The sequence below is a fragment of the Marmota marmota genome, unplaced genomic scaffold (assembly GCF_001458135.2).
Source record: "Marmota marmota marmota unplaced genomic scaffold, marMar, whole genome shotgun sequence".
Lineage (NCBI taxonomy): Eukaryota > Metazoa > Chordata > Mammalia > Rodentia > Sciuridae > Marmota > Marmota marmota.
In genome coordinates, this window is record NW_026000185.1 from 10,037,046 (window position 1) to 10,057,911 (window position 20,866).

The window sequence follows — 20,866 nt, forward strand, 5'->3', positions numbered from 1 at the left end:
TGGCCTTCTTGTTTACTACATTTACTGTTCAGCAATGTCACAGGGGTCACAGAGCAGTGCTGAGCTGACAGAGGACCGGGCACCCAGGGCAGGGTTCTGCAGACATCATGCCTGGCACTTCTGTTGTCCTCTCCAGGTGGAGTCCTGAGGGTCCTGCTTGCTTCTCCCAGGAATCGTACCTGATGAAATGTGTGGAACATTACTAACCAAGGAGGCCAACCCTGACCTTGGTATCCAGAGTTTTGATTGGGGCTCAGTCACATAGACCTGTTGACCACACCCATGGCTGACCACAATCTCGGCACTTCCTGAAGCTATACAGAAACTGCATAGCCCAAGGCCTCACCCAAATCTCATTGTGAGCCTTGATTGTTGGGTATGTGCAAGGCTCCCAGGTAAGGCTCTTATCAGGAAGGACAATTCTAGGGCTTACAGGTGAGCTCTTAGGATCTAGCAGTGAAGGTAAAGCTTTGATCAACTTCTACTCTTTACCCCACAGACTCCTTCTGTCTTTAAAAAGAATTTGGATAGGAATTCTGTGCCCCCCGCCCATCCTCCACCTAACTGTTTCTGTGTTTAAAATGTTAATGCTGGAACCACAGCAACTACCCTCTCACCACGAGGTGAACTACCTAAGTGTAAAAATCAAATATGGAACATGGCAGAGGAAAGATGAGGAGCCCTCAGTTCATGCTAATGCCCTGAGACAAACTTTTCTATAAGTCAGATGTGTATCTCCTTAATGGCTAAATGATTTAAGTAATATTTCCTTGTTAATGTTGTAGCTGAAAACTTCCCAACTTCTTCACGTGGTCACTACAGCATCACAATTAGGCACATAGAAACCCACCAGGATGCACAGCAGGCAGCTTTCTGAGACAACCCGTGTGGGAATACACAGCACACCCAGAAAACAGTAATAGACACGCTAGTTAATTTTACCAGGAGTCTATTTCTGCCATTGAGGCCAGAGGCACAGGGCGGAGGTTCAACTCCATCTCTCCTTCACCCATTGTGGGACCTTGAGCAGCTCACTCAATTGTTCTGAGCCTCCATTTCCTTATGGGAAATATAAACCAAATAAAACCCACCTAATGCCCAGTGTTTGGGAGATGGCATGACGACTCTTGCTTTTGAGGGACAGACACTCAATGAAATGGCTTAAGCAAAAAGGAGAAGTAAGATTCATTTCAAGCTAGACAGTCCATATGCAAGTTATATCGAGGTCAGAGAGCAGCGCTGAGCTGGCGGCCCACTCAGGATGCCAAGGGCAGTGCGTGCAGTCATGGGTGAAGGAGTGTTTCCCATCGTAGGCGAGGGGCGTTCACCAGGTGAGGAGAAGTCACAAGAGTGTTCTGGGCTGAATCAACAACACAGAACTGAGGAACCACAAAGCACACGCTTGAATGTGTGTACATGAGTGTGTGTGTGTGTGTGTGTGTGTGCGTGTCTGTGTGATGAGCACTGGGTGATCACTCTGATGGGCAATCAGCTCCATTTTGCCAAAGAGTAAGGATCAAGTAAGGGATGAGGCTGGATGGGGAAGCAGAGACCACCCTGAGCAAGAGCGTTTCTGTGCCAGACTAGGACACATACATCGACTTCAGAGCTACCCTGTTTACGGCACGAGAAGGGAGAAAAACTCCCCTAAAGCAGATTGTTAAGCCAATCCTGCACATAAATGAACAAAAGCTCTGTCATTCTCCCTTCTAAGCTTACGGCTCCCACAATCTTCTTCGATTTCACTCTACCTTCCTTTCACTGTATTCCCACGCAGCAGGTAAGTACATTTTTATATGCTTTATTGGATTTTTCTTTCCAGTTACAAAATGCATACTTGTGGCAACAAGTCAAAAACTGAGGTTTACACAGAAAAAGGCCACCGTTTCTGTCTCCCTGCTCAATCTGTCACTCCTCCACCAAAGAAATCAGGCTATGTGCCTGGCAGAGTGGGGCATGTCTGTCATCCCAGCAGCTTGGGAGGTTGAGGCAGGAGGATCGCAAGTTCAAGGCCAGTCTCAGTAATTTAGCAAGATTCTTAGCAATGGAGCAAGGCCTGTTCTCAAAATAAAATATAAAAAGGGCTGGGGATGTGGCCCAGTGGTTAAGCACCCCTGGGTTCAAACCCCAGTACCAAAAAAGAAAAGAAAGAAAAACAACCAAGGCTACATGCATGCATAAGCTTCTCCTCTTTCTCTGTGTCTACAGCCATAGGAAAATAGATGTAGTCATGTACAGAAAGGGTTTTTTTTCTACTTTAACAACAGGATCATGTTAGTCTTATGCAGTAGCCACATGCTCAGGTTTAATATATAATACATGCAACTTGCTTAGCTGATGGAGTATGATTCATTCCTATAAAAGCTGTATAATATTTCATGGAATGAGCAAGCCTCTCCATTCCGTTCAACTACTCCAATCAGTGGACAGCCTTGACCTTGCTTCTAATGTTCTGAGCTATTTCTAATAATACTATAATTAAGCAAACTAGCTTATTTATCTTTATGTATTAGTACTTTAACTTTTATAGAACAGATTCCTCAAAGTTGAATTCATGGAGAAAAGGTATTTACATATCTAATTTTAAAAGACATGCCAGATTAACTTATTGGGGAAAAACAGCATTATATTTGAATTGCTGCACCATATCCATTTCCCAAAGGCACTGTCAACTGACAGACCCCATTTTGATCCGTTGCAAGTGCCACACAATGTGAAGGGAAGATGAATGTGTTGGGGTGTCTTGGGAGGAATGTGCGCTACCTGACAGTAGGGCTTCCTGGGGTCCTTCCTGTGGACCGGATCTGAACAAATGAGAGATCCACATTCTGAGCAAGTCACCAGGCTACCCAGGAAGGCCAAAAGACACAGAGAAAAGGGTCTTCCCCATCCCTGCCTTTCTCCCACTGAGTGACTAAGCCAGAAACCCTCCTTCCTCCAGATCTTGGCTGCCACTCTCCTCCCAATCCACATGTCAAACACATGTTCTTGCATCAAGAGGAAACTCAACTTCTCCCTTTTTTAAAAGAAGTCTGCAAAGATCACCTATGCAATCAATCTCTTCCTCTATCATTTGTTTTCACAACAATGGCTCTGATGTCATTATTTCTGATGTCAGGCATCACACTCTGTGCTTTATTTTCTCCTCAATAACTTTAAGTAGGTCCTATTCAGGCTGGGGGTGCAGCTCAGTGCTTGAGCACTTGCCCAGGATGGCAGGACCTTAGATTCAATTGTCAGCATGAAAAAAAAAAAAAAAGAAAAGAAAGTTATTTTAAAATCCACATTTTTTTCAGGTAAGGGAGCTAAGAATCAGAAAAAAAAAAAAAAAAAAAAAAAAAAAACTAGCCCAAGGACACACAGCCAGTAAGTGTTGGAGCTGGACTTGACATTCTCGCCTGCCTGACTTCAAAGCGCTGGTCATCATCGTCCAAGGCTGCACAACAAAGGATTCTCCTGAACAAGGCCCTACTTTAATGGCACACCAGTTGGGCCATTGCTTGGTCAACACTGCCTGCTGTAGGTAAATCTGTTTTCTACATTTTCCCAGCAGCCTTAACCCTCTATGAATCTTATGAATGGAACAACATTGTCAAGTTGTACGAATGGCATGCAGTGTGATGTTACCAGAACTCAAGCTTTCTGCTGTTAATTTCTCACCAGGTGGCAAGCTTTAATTTAACTGTCAGACCCTGGGTCTTTTGCCAACACTAATGGAGGACTGTGGCAGTGATGATAATTATTTCTAGACTCTGGTACCTCCTTCCTTTACCTTCTGGCCGTAAATACTCAGCAGCTTCAAGCTAATTTCCTTTCTTATTTTCTTTATGAGTTTGCAAACTCCCACTGCCAACAAAAACAACCCATCTGATAAAAATGTCAACATGGAGCGTTCAAAATATTAAAACTGTCAGATAAAAATTGTGTTTTTGCAAGGCCGTCCAAATATGTCACACGCGTGGAAACCACTTTCCAAAGATAAATTACATAGGTCAAAAAGTTGTTGGGGTATATATTTTTTTCACCCATAAAAACAAACCCCACCATGACAGTTTCTTGTAGATATCAGTTTGATGTCTTCAAAAATCAAGCTTTCCAATCTACCCTGGACAAATTTGATAAAAATGCTGGTGTCAAACGTCCTCCCCTCAAATGAAGACTACAGGTTTTCTGCTCTATGTGAAATTAATAGGAGAATTACCCGAAAGAAGATACTAGGATTTGGCTTGCTGTTTATATTTCATTCTTCTTACCATTAAACAATGCAGACAGAAAATGGAGCCTGTCAACCAACACTTATTATCAGGGTTGCTATTCTCTCGAAAATCTCAGAGGCTGATTCAAATTGCTAGGTAGCAACTAAAATTGTAGATGGAAATAAAAGCGCCAAAGATAATTGAAAGCCAGAGAAGAAAGGTGACTGACCTTGGGTAGGGCTGAGTTGCAAAAGAAGACAAAAGTGAAGTACAAATGGATAATTTCAAATGAGATTTCAAGGGGGAGAAATCCTCCCAAACAGAACACTTTTCCAAATAAACACTGGCGTGTTTGTATTGTGGATTTACAGAGAAGGAGCCAAGAGAGGAGCCCTCATCTTCCACCTGGCTCAATTCAAAGGAGGCTCGGGAGAGAAGCATAATGGATGTATTCCTGAATCCCTCCTCCTGGAGATTCAGGGACAGGGAGGTGGTATAAGATGAAAGGAGCAGAGCCATGTCTGCCATGTGCCCTGCACACACACACACACACACACACACACACACACACACACACTCCACACACGGATTGCTCTCATGTGTGTAAAAAAGACAGAAATATATAATGAGAGGCAAAGAAAGATGGAAATGCAGACAGAGAGAACAGGAGGTAAAGATGAGGCAGAGCTGCAGAAAACTCCATAATGAGGCCCCAGCTGGAGGTCAGACACCATGAGAGGCAGAGAAAGGAGGAGACAGAACTTATTCACAGAAGACGATTGCGGATCTACATAACCAGGACTTGGGTTACTGTTTTGTAGACTTTTTTAAAGTTTTAATACAGCTTAGCAGAAAGAAAGAAAGAAACCAACAGGTTACTCGGGATCATTTAAATGTGGCCTAAGAAAGAGCAAGAAAGATTTCCCAACTGCCCGGAAACATTTCCTAGGCAGATCAGAATACCTTTCTGACTACAGGAAGGTTGAATCTCATCGCTTTTTTAAAATGGCCGGGATCTAAAGAGTTTGAACGTCTACATTCTATTCTGTCACATTATTGAAAACATTTGACCATTAGTGAGCACCTCCTAGCTGGCATTTCGTTAAGTACTTAGCTCCCTTGATCCAGTTGTTCTCCATTACAACTGCAAAGCCAAGGCCTCTTACCGGTCTCCTTTTTGGATTCAATCACTGGCCCACAGTTGCTTAGCTGGAAGTCACGGAGCTCAGGAACACTCCAGGCAGACCCGGCCTCGGAGCCATTGATCCTGTGCCACGCCATATTGTGTGTTTGTGTATTTCTATCCATTCCATAAAAACATATTGCCATGAGAACGTCCAAAGAAATAGCATATTGAAATTGGAAACAGTTTGCAGCCAACTGTCCAGTTACTCCTGGGGTCAGCCATGTTGACCTGTTCTCTCTATGGCGGAGGCCTTGCCTAGCCTAAGCCAATGGGCATCACAGTTGCCAGGAGAAATTCCCTCCTCCTCTCTTCTCTTCTCTTCGTTGTCCATGCTAGATTCCTTATTATTTCAAAAGATCTTAGAATTGGATCCAATGAGGCAGTTGGGCTATTAGGTCTGCCAGCTCACTGGCTGGAATATGGAAAGAAACGGGTCTCTGTGTGGCCTCGGACAGGTGCCAGCAGAGAGTGACGAGGAACAGTTGACCACCCTGTGGCTTATCTCAATGTGACCATAAAGTTTCAAATTTTTTGTGTCCAGCTGCCTGCAAGGATGCTGCAATATGGGCAGCTGCCTTCGAAAATAAGAGGAGCGTTCCTGGCTGCCAGCTTCAATGCGTCCAAGCCACCAGTAAGAAAACACCAACAATTTTTTTTTTAATTCAAAAGATTATTAATTAGGGGCCATCTTTAAGTAGAAACAGCCTCCCTTCCCTTGGCTTTATTGTATACTCTAAATTCAAGACTCTGGGAATGTCATAAGCCTACCATTTCAGTATCATTTGAAACTTAGTTTGTCCTTTAATTACGGCAGTTTAAAACTTCCTTCATTTATATGCATAATTTGAGAATTTTCTCTGGAGCATATGAATGTCAAAGAAGGCCTTTGAGCTGTATCAGAACTCATTTTCCTTTCCAGGGTTCATCACCATTACAGGTTCCTCTGCAGAAATGTTCCTAGCTCTGTTTTGTTCAACCAGTTTAGGGGAACTTGGGCTTGTCCATTTTAATGTTAAAAATAGGAAAATAGATCATCGAGGGTAGACAGACAGGTAAGATAGATATTAGGTAAGGATAGATAGACACCAACATCCTTGTCCAAACCAGAGAGAAAACATGAAAGCACTCTTCCATTTAATCCTCAGGGCAACTTTGTATGGAACTTACGATTTTATCCCCATTTTACAGAAGAAAAATGAAGCTGAGGGATGAGTAATGCAGGTTACTCACCTGGGAAATGAAGGAGCCACTGATGATGATGATAATGACCAGGACCGTGGTGGTGATCATGGTGGACGATGGTGATGGTGATAATGATGATGTTGACAATGACAACGATGATGGTAATGATGATGATGATGGTGACAAGAATGGTGGTGGTGGTGGTGATGATGATGATAAACCTCGATAGCAGTCATCTGTTTAAGAATCCTCCTGTGTGCTAGGCACCATACTTAGTATTTTCTTATGTCACTTAGGCACCACGATCTATCTTTAATTCTCCCTATTTAAAGTAAGGGATGTGGGTACCAGAGTGGTTAAGTAGCACAGCCCAAGCCACAAAGTGACCAGAGCTGGTGTCAGAAACCCCAAGTCTATTTAATATCAACAGCCTTGATCCTTCCATTGAGCCATGCTTTGTCCCCACTTGTGTCATCTTTTGAAATTTGAATTAAATATTTAAGCCAAAAGCCATCAACTTTGTCTGTGAAGACTTTGGAAACCTTTTGGAAGTTTGTGAAACTACTTCTGTGTTATTCTTTGTAGGGTTTGCTGACCGAATTCAGATACAGAGCATCCAAAAGGCTCTGCTCGGAAATATCTCCTGGGTATTATATTTTGAGATTTGGGTAAATAAGGGTCTCTTTTAAACTGCAAATACCACCTGAAAAAAAATGTTAAGCCTATTAGAAAGTCACACCTTAGTTTTAACACTTAGATAATCCAATTTATACTTGAGTAGCATACTGAATGGATACGGTAACTGCAGTAGAATGAATCATTTTCTTCTTTTTCTTTAGTCTGGGACATTGCAAAGTAGAAGAGGGATTTTTTTTTTCTTTTTTAAAAAGATTTTCATTTTAGAATAAGTTTGGATTTACAAGGAAAAAAAATGCAAAAATAGGACAGAGTCCCCATATACCCTATGCCCAGGTCCTTTTATTAGTAACATCAGTACAGTGCATTGGTCACAATTAATGAACTAATTCTGACACATTGTCATGAACAAGAGTCTGCAGTTACTCAGGTTACCTTGGCATCTCCTAATGTCCTTTCTCTGTCCCTCAGAACTATACAGTCCCTGGGAACTATAGTTATATTCAGGCATCCCGTCACCTTAGCATTCTTTGGTAGTTTTTCAGGCTTGTTTTTGATCACCTTGAGACTTTGAGGAGTGCTGGGAAAGTATTTTGAACAATGTCCCTCAATTGGGACACTCTCATGATTGAACTGGGCTTAAAGGATCAAGAACACCGAGGGCTATGATATCAAGGTGCATGACATCAACCTGACTGACAGCTGTTGATTTTCACCTTGATCAAGAGGCTGAGTACCGTGTTCCAGATTTTTCCACTGTAAAGCTCCTCTTTTTTTCTTTTCCCTGCTGTGCTCCTTAGAAGGAAGTCACTATATGCAGCTCACACTCAAGGGTGGGGATTGATATCCCCCTCTTTGAAGGAGTATCTGAATAAATTATTTGGATGGGATATTTGTTGTTCTCCCTCATTTACTTATTTATTGTATACCTTATCTATACCAGGATGGACTTGTGTATGTTTATTTTATGCCTCTGGGCTGTCCTCCAACACTACTTTATAGTTTAGTGGCTCATATTGTTCCAGCTTTGGCCACGGGGAGCTTTTTCAATTGACTCTTGTGTGTCTTTGACCTGCCCCCCTCATCCAACGCTGTTTTTTCTTGAACACTGCTGTACTTTCTGGCACTATGAGATGCCCCAGGTTCATCTTGTCCATTTTTCACTCCAGTGTTTGTATCAATCATCTCTTCAAGGAGCCTTTGTTTCTTTAATTGGAAAATGGCGGTTCTTGGGAATTGGCATTATGAACTAGGATATTGGCTCTGGGAGGGTTTGTGGCTGCTGAAGTGTCATGGCATCCAGGTGCCCGCCGCTGGCAGCAAAGGAAGTATGTGCATGGATACTGTGTATGCATATAACTCTCTACAAACACTTTTAAAAGTAATCATCTGCACCTGTATTAAGATAAACATGACTTCATACAAGCCACTGAGTATATTTTTAATAATACTAAGGCTCAAAGCCCAGTCCAGATCAATTAGAATTCATTAAATTTGAATCTAAGCAGGTAGCAGAAGATATAGAGATCAGGTGAAAACTGCCCAGGTGACAGAAATATGCCACTAGAACTGAGTATCACAGATAGACACCAGAGAGTAGATATGAAATTTTTCTGGGGAATTATTTATCAAAATTACTAGTATGGGCTGCGGTTGTAGCTCAGTAGTAGAGCGCTCACCCCACATGTGGAAGGCATTGGGTTCCATCCTCAGCACCACATAAAAATAAAATAAAGGTACTGTGTCCATCTGCAACTAAAAAATATTTTTTAAAAAATTACTAGTAGGTGAAAGAATTAGCAAAAGTATTCTCCTAATACTTTACCCCTTTATAGCCTCAGTTTTCCTAAATTTTTCAGTTCAATTCAATGTTAATTTATTGAACTCAACTATAGCAATATTTTATACCAATAATTAGAAGAAATGTAGTTATCATTTTCTTAAAAGTCAGGTAAGAGAAAAATTTCACATGTGGGAAACTTATGCCCAAAAAACATGGGGACTTCATTTTATTCATGAGTCCCCATGAGACTGAGGATTGGCAAAGCCCAAATTCCTAGTGGAACACTGGTGATGTGCCAAATACCGTACTACATACCTATACTAGAACAGCATCTTAATTGCAAATATTCACCTTTGAAAAATCATTAAATTTAGAATAAACTGTAATATATATCATATATATAATCTCCCTGTCCATATCTAGAGAGAGACAGAGAGAGGTCTTTAATCATACACAGTAGATTAAAAAGATAGAGATTATATACATCTATGTAATATATAATTACAGTTTATTCTGAATTTAATGATTTTTCAAAGGTGAATATATACATGTATATGTATATATGTGTGTGTGTGTGTGTGTGTGTGTGTGTGTGTGTATGGATGTGGGGGAACAACCATGGATTCCAACCTTGAGGACCTCACACTGGGAAGGTCCATGCCAGCGACATCTCCCACAGGGAGGACTTTAGCACGCTGCCATTCCTTCTGATGTCCTACTGTGTATGTTCCTCCTATTCTTAAAATATTTCAACCATGAGCCTCTTACCATTCCTGGAAATACTGTTCAAAATCCCAGAGCAGGCAAGTCGGGAGGTCACACATGGGCCAAGGTAGTAAGTGGAGGGGGAGCCTACATTCCCCAAAGTGCATCCTCAAACCTTCCGGGCTGTCACTCCAAGAAGGAGCAGGTTCTCCGAGGACATCTGGGGAACATCAAGCTGTCATGGCAGCTGGAAGTGGGCACAGTGGGCGGGTGCCTCACTGTCAGACAAGTTGGGCGAGCCATCGGCAACACCTCTCAATTGATCACTGTGAACCAGCAGCGCGAAAGGCTCTGACATGCTGTGGTGGGAGACTCACAGTCCCCACTGCATTTACTATGTTCTCTAACAGAAGCTCCTGACACTCGGGGTGTGCACGCATGCCTGGTGCTCTGCCTGTGTGATCTCAATTGGAACTCATCAAATTTGCAGGCATCTTAACTTCAGTATACAGCTGAGAAAATTGAGACTCAGAGCAATGGAATAGCACGCCCAAGATCAAATACTATTAAGGATATTTTTAATCAATAAAACATTCACAAAACAATGTATAGTCAAACAAAGCACTCATCTTCTAACTAGTTCAGTGCCCTAGTTCCCATGAGGCCTCTGCTCTAGTCTATGTTACTACCAAAGCTCCTTTTGTTTTTTTCTTTTTCTTTTTTGGTACCAGGAATTGAACCCGGAGGCACTTAACCACCGAGCCACATCTCCAGCCCATTTTTTAAATTTTAAGGCAGGATCTCACTACATTGCTTAGGACCTTGCTAAATTGCTGAGGCTGGCCTTGAACTTGTGATCCTCCTGCCTCAGCCTCCCAAGCCACTGGGATTAGAGGTGTGTGCCACCACTCTGGCCAAAACACCTTAAAAAAAAAAAAAAAAAAAAACCTTTTCTGAATCCTTAGCTAAAAAGTGAAGTCCTGGGTTCCAGAGCATGGCACACAAGCCAGCTCTATTCCATCCTTCACATAATAAGGAATGGCCAACTAATACTTGGATATATATACATTTCTTGAGTAAGTACTACATACATTAAACATGTGTGTACAGAGAAAGAAAGTATGTACATGTATAGTCCATAATATAGCACAAATATGTATCTATATAGTACATATATACACACACATTTATATCATTTTTTGTATTTAGCTATCTGCAAAAACATGTACAAGTTGAGAAAAGCATTGTCAGGTCAATGCAGACAATCGCAACATCAGTATTATTTTTACCTTACAAAAATTTTTAAACACATCTAAACATTTGAAGACTTTATGTTATTGGTTATTTTTAATAATCTTCTAAAAATATAAGTAGATGTTTGTTTTTTGTTTGTTTGTTTGTTTGTTTTTTGGTACCAGGGATTGAACTCAGGGTGTTTAACCAGTGAGCCATATCCCTACCCCAAACCCCCCATTTAAAAAAAATTTTTGAGACAGAGTCTCACTAAGTTGCTGAGGCTGGCTTTGAACTTGCTATCTTCCTGCCTCAGCCTCCTGAGCTTCTGGGATTACAGGCATGTGCCACTGTGCCCAGCGGGAACATAAATTTTAAACAGCTTCTCTAAGTTCACTTAGCTGAAATGAGCTTGTTTCCTGCTTCTGATAGCCCTCGTTCCTGTCTCCCAGATCTTTTTTCCCAAACAAGCACTGTGACCAATTTCATGTGGTCTTTCCAAAACTATCCCATGTGGCCAAGCTTCATTTTAGATGAGGTATTATTCAATTCTATAGAATCATGTTTTATTGATCTATACCCATACTTCAATGTGATGTGTCAATGTGCTTTAAATTTTTTTGAGGTAAGTTTCATATAACATAAAATTCACCATTCCAAAGCATACCATTTTATTTATTTATTTTTTAATGTTTTTAGTTATAGATGGACACAATACATTTATTTTATTTGTTTTTATTTTTATATGGTGCCAGGGATCGAACCCAGTGCCTCACGCATGCTAGGCAAGCGCTCTATTACTGACCCACAATGCCAGCCCCAGAAGCGTGCCATTTTTAAAAGGATTGATTTGGGAGTAAATCAAGGACCTCTGACTTGAATTACCATAAGTATTGGGAAACTGCCTGGTGGGGAGACACCGGCTCCCCTGACTTTCCTTCCTTCCGTTATCTTCTCAGATTCCCAACACCTGAATGTCACACGGCTGCTTCAAGTCATCCACTGCTTCGTTTCTCCTGCTCTTCTCAGATCGACAACTGCACACCCACCTTGGCCCAGTCTAACTGGATCTGCATCTGGATGTGTTGATCTGGACAGAGTGGCCTAGCTCTCCATCTTCGTCTGCTTGGGCTGTCATAACAAAATACCCTGAACTGTATGGCTTAAGCAACAGACATTTATTCCTTGACCTTCTGGAGGCTGCAAGTCTAAGATCAGGGTGCCAAGACGTGGGTTCTGGTGAGGGCTCTTTTCCTGGCTTGCAGACCGCTACCTTCTTACTGCATCCTCAAATGGTGGTGGGTGAGCTCTGGTCTTACTTCCCCTTCTTAAAAGTATGCTAATGCTGTCAGATTGGGCCCCACCCTTATAACTCCATTTAACCTTAATGACTTCCATCAGGGCCCTCTCCCCAGACACCATCATGGGGTGGGCTAGGTCTTCAGCATGTGCACTGTGGGGGGCGTGGGATACAAACATTCAGTCCACAGTACCCTCTATAGGTGTGTTGCACTGAGCCTGGCAGGTGTGCAAACCCACTGGCATGGGGATGAGTTCAAATCCACACAGTACAGCACATTTTGCACCTGGACACAGGTACAGATACAGAGAAGCCAAACCATCCCTCTCTGTTCCAGGCCCACAAAATCCAACATCTGCTGCTGGTACAGAAAACTCTGCTTCTCTATTTGTCTGTGGAAACTGCCTCTCATAAATAAGAGATCAAACTGGAAATGCATATCAAACCTGCTGCAGCCTGAGCCGGGCCAGCCAAGGAAGGAATATGGTGAATTATAAAACCTCCAAGAGAAAAGTTCGCCTAACTCCCTTGAGCTCAACCAGGACAACAAAAGAGGAAGCTGAACCAGGGATGTGCTGGTGCCCAGAGGCTGTCCCACTACAGGAATGTCATCCATTAAGTTCAATGCCACTTGAACAAAGAGGTTCTTGAATGTGCCTAGACCACTGAACTGGCTCCCTTTCTAGTCAGCTAGACAAGGCAATGTAAGGTATAGACAAAGGAACACAGGCTTTGGGGTCACTGGAGAGCAGGTTTTGAATTCCATTTTCACAGCTGACAAATTACCTGTAAAACACACATTCACAATGAACGTGACCTGCGCAAATCTAGTTCCCAGATCTGTGAAACTGAGATATTAGTGTGTGTTTTTCCAAGGGTCCAAGGGGAAGAATATGTGGTGTTTACTGCTTGCAAGGTGGTATGCTAAACTTACAAAACTTTCTCAATAACCAGTGAGATTAGTACAATTTTTAGCCCATATTCCAGGCAGGGAAAGTAAGTCAGGAAAAGGTTAAGTAACTTGCTTGCTCGGGGGTCACACTGGCCATGAGAGGATAAGAAGTGGTTAGCTGTCTCCAGGCTCCAGCGAGGCTCTTGATAAATGTTTGTATTTGCACTAACAAGAATACACTCTAGGTTTTTAGGCAATTGAGGCCCCTTTAAAATGTAAATATTTTAACTAGGACAAATAACACATCAAAACATATCAGCCATGAAATCCAATTAGCTCAGCATCTTGTTCTTCAAATTTCCCCAAAGATAAAAATCACCTGGGGCACTTGATGTCTCTTCCTGCCCTGGAGACTCCAAAGACGTGGATCAGGATAGGACTGGGAATTTGTGTTGATAACAAGCACCTCTGGTGCTTCTGGGGCTCAGGGAAGCTAGGAAAAGAGGCATATTCACCCAAGCAACAGGGAGAAGAGACCTGTGAGAATTATATGTCCATTAAACTATATAGTCAGCAAGAAAGGGTGGTAGGCTTAGTTGAACCCCATCCCTTCTTTTTACTGATGGGGAAACCATCAGCCAGTGAGAGGCAGTGATTTGCCCAAGGTCACACAGCCAGGTATGGCAGGTTTTGGATTTGATTAAATATTTCCTGACTCCTGAGCCATTTTCCTCTATTCTTGGCATCTTCAGGACTAGCCAACATTGGCGGAAGGGTAGAGAGGAAGAAGCCACTGAGAACACTGGGGGATGCCCAGGTAAAATGAGTGTGGATGCTGCTGCAGGCTGACCCTAGTCCATAAGGATGTGCTGTGTTCTTGAAAGGTGCTAAGAGGGCCTACTTAGGTGTTCTCATTAGAAAATGACGGTAAGTACGTAAGGTAATGCACATGTTAACTAGACTGACTTAGCCATCCCTCAGGGCTACTGTGCATCATAAATATGTATGATTTTATGTGTCCATTAAAAATAAGTGTGGATGGGACACCTGTGTGCTTGTCCTTGAGTATCCTAGCAGGCATTAAGAGGGACAGACAAATTAGAAATAAAATGATTGTTCCCATACCTTCTCTAAGGCCTGGCTTTCTGGTCCTCCTTCATGTTTATGGCTGGGGAAGCAGCTCACAAGGTGATCAGAGAGCAGAGGGAGACTCCATTGGACAGATACAAATATATACCCCAAACCTCGCCCCAGTGCCCACCTCCTCCAGCCACATCCCACCATTCAGTGTCCACTCAGTTAATCCCTACCAGGGGATTAATTCACTCATGGGGTTAAGGCTCTCACAACCCAATCATTTCTCCTCTGAACCTTCTTGCACTGTCTCACACGTGAGCTTTTGGGGGACACCACATCTAAACCCTCGCCTTTTTCTTTTTCTTCCAGGAAGTGTAGATTTCCTATTTAGCTCCTGAAAAGCGTCAGATTTCTCTTTCCCTGGGTGACATCTCTCTGCAGGGGAAGATCACAGTCCCCCTGCAGCAGGGCTCCCTCTTCTTCACTAGCCCACATTCCTCTCCTGAGTCTTCCCCCAGCAGACATGCTGGGGCAGCCAGGCCTCCTGGGAGCGAGTCAGAGCCACTCAGGATCGGTTTGGCAGTGATGCTTAGAAGCCCCATTTCTCGGTGTCCGGCAAGCCCTGCATCTCAGAGAGGGAGTTCTGTTGGGCTTCAGGAGCCTGGCACCAGCAGCTTGGAGCAGGAAGCACCTGGCCTGGTGTGGGAGGAGGAAAGGAGCTTCCTACAGACAACACTGATGTCCCGAGTTCCCCGTGTCCTTCCAGACCACGTGCATCTGGACTTGGCAGCCCAGCATCGCTCTCCTTGTTCCTTAACTGGGCTAGGGCTTTGGGCAACAGAAAGGGGTCCCTCAGGGACATGGTGTTTTAGTGTTTCTGGTTTAGTTATGATACAGTAACCTAAATATTTACAATGCCATTTCAATATGACTTTGATCTTCATGATATTTTATAATGTATAGAGGCAGATCTACCCTCCTCATTATATTCAACAGTAGCTAATATTAAAATGAGATTTTATTCCCAAGAATGCTTGAGTGGTTTATGTTCGTGGTTAGGTTTCAGAGGGAAACCAACCTGGAGTAAACCCTGAATTGTGATAAATAAAGTAATGGACACACGACATTCTTCTAACCAACCACCAATTATATGAGTAATGGAGTCAGATTAACCTGTATTAGAATTATATTAATGTTTTTTTGCCACTTTGAAAACAAAATTGGGCAATTATCTAAACTTTCTGAGTCCTTGTCTCTTTCCCTAAAATGGAAACAATGGTAGTAATAATATTTTTCATACTTTTGTGGAGATCGACTAAGAGAGGAGGCATTCAGAACAATGCCCTCTTCCTTGGCCTTTCTTACAGCTCTGCCCTGCCCTGGTCACCCTCTGGAGGTCTCCCTGTGGCTTGTCTGTGAGCTCTCTGTGGGCAGAGAGCACGTCTGCGTTTCTCACAACTTCATCCCCAGTCCTGACCTGGCATATGGAACACAGGGCTCTCAGCACACACTCACAGAATGGATGAATGATGGGGTGACTAATGGCTTCCTATAGAAATTAGGAGCCCTGTGTTTCTACCCATCCCTCTCTGCCCACAGAGTCTTCTAGACTCTGTTTCCATCCCTTCCTGAGGTGGTGGCCACCTAATTACCCCGACAATAGTGTTTCTGAATGAAGGCGCTGGGTTTGGAGTCTCTCTCTCTCTCTCCCTCTGCCTTTATTCCTGTGCTGCCAAAAGCTTTGTAGAATTTTTTTCTCCATAAGGTGAATGGCAGTTCTTGGCTAAGAACCTCTTCTGAAGTAACCCTGATGATGTGAAGCTACTTTAAATCTGAAGTATCTCATCTACTGAGCAGCCGAAGATGGGCCCTCCCAGAAACATGGACAGACTAGCTGCCTGAGGAGCACTAGGTAACGGGCCCTGTCTTCCTCCCCCAAATGTGTCATATAGAGTCAAAAAGAAAACACGACGTGCCCAGGTGGAATGGGAAAGGCCAGTTCTTAGATGGTGCTGGACACTCATATCTGTGGACCCAAAGATGGAGGCAAAATGAGAAAAAAAAAGCAATTTGCCTTTATCAGCCACCTTAGTCCACCCCACCTTATAGCTCCAGCCTTCTTTGATTTCCCCAAATGTCTAGGGGGCTCTCCAATATTCAAATTTCATTCTATCAGGAGGCTGAGGCAGGAGGATTGCAAGTTCCAAACCAACCTCAGCAAATGAGAGAGGCCCTGAGCAACTCAGAAAGACCCTATCTCTAAATAAAATATAATAATGGGCCAGGGATGTGGCTCATGGGCTAAGCACCTCTGAGTTCAATCCCAGGAACAACAACAACAAACAAAACAAACTCATTTTATTACCCTTTATCTCATCTCTACAGTGCCCCTAGCTCCCATTTTGCCAATTTGACTTTTAAATTGACTACCTTTAAAAACAAGTAAAGCTTTCTTTATTTCCACTGAATTTGTGTTTATTACTGCCCAGAAAGTAGGCACAGTGCTAAGTGTATAGCAGATTCTCTAGAAGTATTTGAGGAAAGAATAAAATAATGGAATGTTCTATAGAAAAAAAAAAAGCTTAACATTACTTTTGACTGTAATAGAAACCCAAAATATCAGTGGTTTAACCTAAATTGCATTCTTCTTCTCTTATATAAATGTCTAGAGGTTGGCATTTCAGGGGGGCCAATGGGGTGGTTCTGCTACATAAAAAGGCAGAGCCAATAAAGAACAACCCTTTGAGGGGCCCAAACTTTCAGAAGCTATACGTACATTTAGTCAATTTTTGTGTCACTGTAACCAAAGGACCTGACAAGAATAACTTAATGCAGGAAAAGTTTATTTTCAACTCACAGTTTCAGGAGTTCATGGTTGGCTGACTCTATAGCTTGGGCCCAGGAGGAGACAGAACATCATGGCGGAAAGGTTTGATGAAGGAAAGCAGCTTACAGTACAAGAGCTAGAAAGTAGAGAGAGAGTGCCACCCAGGGACAAAATATAAACCCCCAAGCATTGACCTACTTCTTCCAGCCACACCCTACCTACCCACATTTAACTACCCAGTTAATCAGTGGATTAATCAGTGGATTAATCCATCAATTACGTTACAACTGTCATGATGTAATCATTTCACTTCTGAACGTTCTTGAACTGTTTCACACATAAGCTTTTAGGGGGACACTCAAATCTAAATCATAAGAAAAGAATACTCAATTACTACAGTAAGCAAAGTACACGCCTTTAATCAGACAGGATCAAATCCAGGCTTGTTACTACAGTGTGAACTTGACATCTCTAGGTCTGTTGTCTCAGCTCTCCAAAGGAAACAAAGGGGGGAAAAGAGGAGGAGGAGGACATCATGAGAACACGGAGGACTACGAGGACATCAGAGGTGCAGGGAAAGACTTGCATCCGGCGACCTCCCAGGGAAATGATGATCTCCCTGTCACCTGCCTGACTTACTTCTCCCCCTTCTCTTCCACCGCCACCTGTCTCCCACCGTCATTCAGAATTCCTAGCAAAAGCAAGTCAGTATCTCCAGAGGTGGGAAGACCAACCAAATAACAGCAGCACAGGAGTTTGGAGAAGGGTTCCCTGAACCTTTCCATTGTTTCTACAAACACACTCAAGGAGGATGTGTAAAGTTGACGTGCCCAGCACAAGACTCGGCACCTGTTAGGTGATCAATACAGTGACGCTGTCTTCTTTTCCACTCCTCAAAATTAGTGGTGTTAGATGTAATTCTTAAAAAAAAAAAAATTCCCGGTGAGAGTTATATCTTCAGGTTTAAATCCACTTTAATCCAAAATACACTCATTTTATCCTCAAGAGTATAGCATCTTGATCTTCTATAATACCCTTAAATGAATATGGGATATTTCTAATTCCTGTGCATTTAACAGTGAAGAGTTATTTTAGTATCATGTTTTAATTATAGGCCCCCAGATTGGGCAGTTCAGCAGGAGTCCATGGATATGGATGCCCATAATAACAGACTCACTTCCAATCCCTTGTGGCTTGGAGTCTTAATCTGTAAAGAAGGGGAGAAGATTCAGCCAGGCTCAGAATTCCTGGTCTACATTAATTTTGTCATTTCGCAGAGGAGGAGAGAGGGCAAGGATGTAAGCCAGAAAGTTTTTTAAAAATTTTTATTACTTTTATTAAAGGCAATACTCCAGAAGTCATTCTATCTCCACTTACAATTAGAATTTTCAAGTTTTCCCACACAGGACTTCAGCATGCTGGAAACCCCCTCCATTAACCCCCAAATTCCCTCTGCCTCTCTCTTAAGTTGGAGCTTCTGTTTTCTGAATCCCTTCTTTCTTTCATTTGTTCACTCTTTTTTATTTAGAACATATTCCCAAAGGAAAGATTCTTCAGAGACAAATTGTATGTCTCAAGATTTTTTTTTTTTTTTTTTTTTTACTGCTATCAAATTTGAGGGATTATTTGGCTGAGTTTAAGACTTTAGATTAGAAATTATTTTCCTCTCAGAATTTCAAAGACACCCTGTATTGTGTTCTAGATTCCAATGTTAAGATTGCAGTCTTGCTCTTCCACACTCCTTGGGGTATTTTTTAAAATTTTGGGATGCTTTCATGGCCTTCTGCTAATCACTACTGCTCTAAAAACTCACAATGAGGTGGCTTGGTGTGTGGCATATTTTTTCACTATGTGGGCACTCAGTGGGCCCTAAAAAAATAAAAAATACCTTATATTATGCAAGTCTGATAGTTTAGAAATTTTATGTATTCTCTTTTCCTGACCCTTTGATATTCTTCCTCTATTCCATCTTTTTATCACTTTTTAAAACATTTTTGAGAGATTGCCTCAACTATATCTTCAAATTCCTATACCAAAATTTGGTTTATATACCCATATTTAATTTTTAAGAGCTCCATCTTGATCTTTTTCCTGTGCCTGTTCTGAAGTGTCCTCTTCTTGTTTCGTAACCCTAATGGTTAAACGCTAGTGTCTCTCTCGGGGTATCAATTGTTGCTTTTGTGATCCAGCATGTTTCCTCTACATTCCTTTTCTCTATTAGTGCCATTGATTTTTACAAACAGGAATTACACAAATGTGTGGAGATCTGAGGATTTCATATTTAGCAGTGAGGCAATAAAATAATAAAGGGGGGCTTTAAAATTATATGGATTAATGCTATACAACAACATGAGGTTTTGATACATGTGTGCACTGTGCAAGGCTGGATCAAGCCAATTAATACATCCTTTAAGATGATGGTTGGTGTTAATGGAAATCCCTGTTTCTAGATGGGACTTGTCAGTTGATGGACTTCAGGTTTAAGGATCTAACTATTCCTTTAAAGTACCCAGTAAGTCTGAAGTATTATCTACCCAGGCAATAAGTTTTTAGAGAGATGATGTCATTCTCCTACCCAAGTGGTGTATGTCTGGATGACAACCTTATGAAAGCTGAGAGTCTCAGGATTTAGCATGGAGGTATTTTCTTAATTTCCTAATTTTAGTAGAGTATCTTAACTCAACTTCATCTGAAAATGATGTCCTCATCCAGGAACTCTCTGGCTATTTTTCTCTGGAGAATAAAATCACTATATTCTTCAATAAAAGGGAAATATACATAGCAAGGTATCTTTGAGATTTGTAATGGGGAGGAGATCTCATGGCTTAACTTCTACCTCGCTTCTTATTGTTTGACTTCTTTTTATTTATTTTATTTTATTGGTGGTTTTAGAGAATTTGGGGTAGACAGATATAGTATCAATTCTGATATAATTATACAAGCAGGGAATATATCTTATTCTAATTCAGACTCCAGTATCTCTCCTTGCCCCTCCCTCTCCCCATTCCCTGCTCTCTTCCCTCTATTGATCTTTCTGACCTTTACTCATATTTATTTTTTTAATTAATTTCTTGTGAATGTACACAGTGGTGAAATTCACTGTGGTGTATCCATATATTTACATAGTTATGTCAGACTCATTCCACTCTCTCCTTTTCCTATGTCGTCTCCCTCCTCTTCCTTCCTCTTTGTCTATCCACTAAACCTCTCTTCCCCCACCCTTACTGTGGGTTAACTTCCTTTTAAAAACTTCTAATCGGTCCTTCCTGTTTTCGGTTCTTTCTCACATGCATTTTTTTAGTCTTTCTGGGTTTTTGCCCTGCATATATGCTTGTCTCTTATTAGCTTTCCTCCTTCTTTTCTAAGTATGCAGCTTTTAGCTTTCTTAATATGCTAGATCAACTGTCCCTTATTTATCTTTTTTCCAGAATTCAAAATTATGCTGGCATTTCTTGCTGCTATTAGTCTTCTTGGGTTCTTTAACTCCTTCATTGTTTTCTTCTTTTGTTTTGATTCTTAATTGTTTTTTATCATTTCATTGTTGTTTTAGGGAATTGGGGTGGACAGATATAAGGGAATGTGGAATGTGTTCAATGTGGAATGTGTTCACCATATCGAGTTCAAGTGAATTATTTCAAAATAATAGACATCACTATTTTCTATTGGGGACCTAAAGTCAAATACAAAGATTAAGATGAGTCAATACTAGGTCCCGAGATGCCCATAACAAACCATACCAGATTATTTATGCATATATTATTTATATATATATTACTTATACATATATATATTCTGGTATGGTTTGTTATGGGTATATATATATATATATATATATATATATATATATAT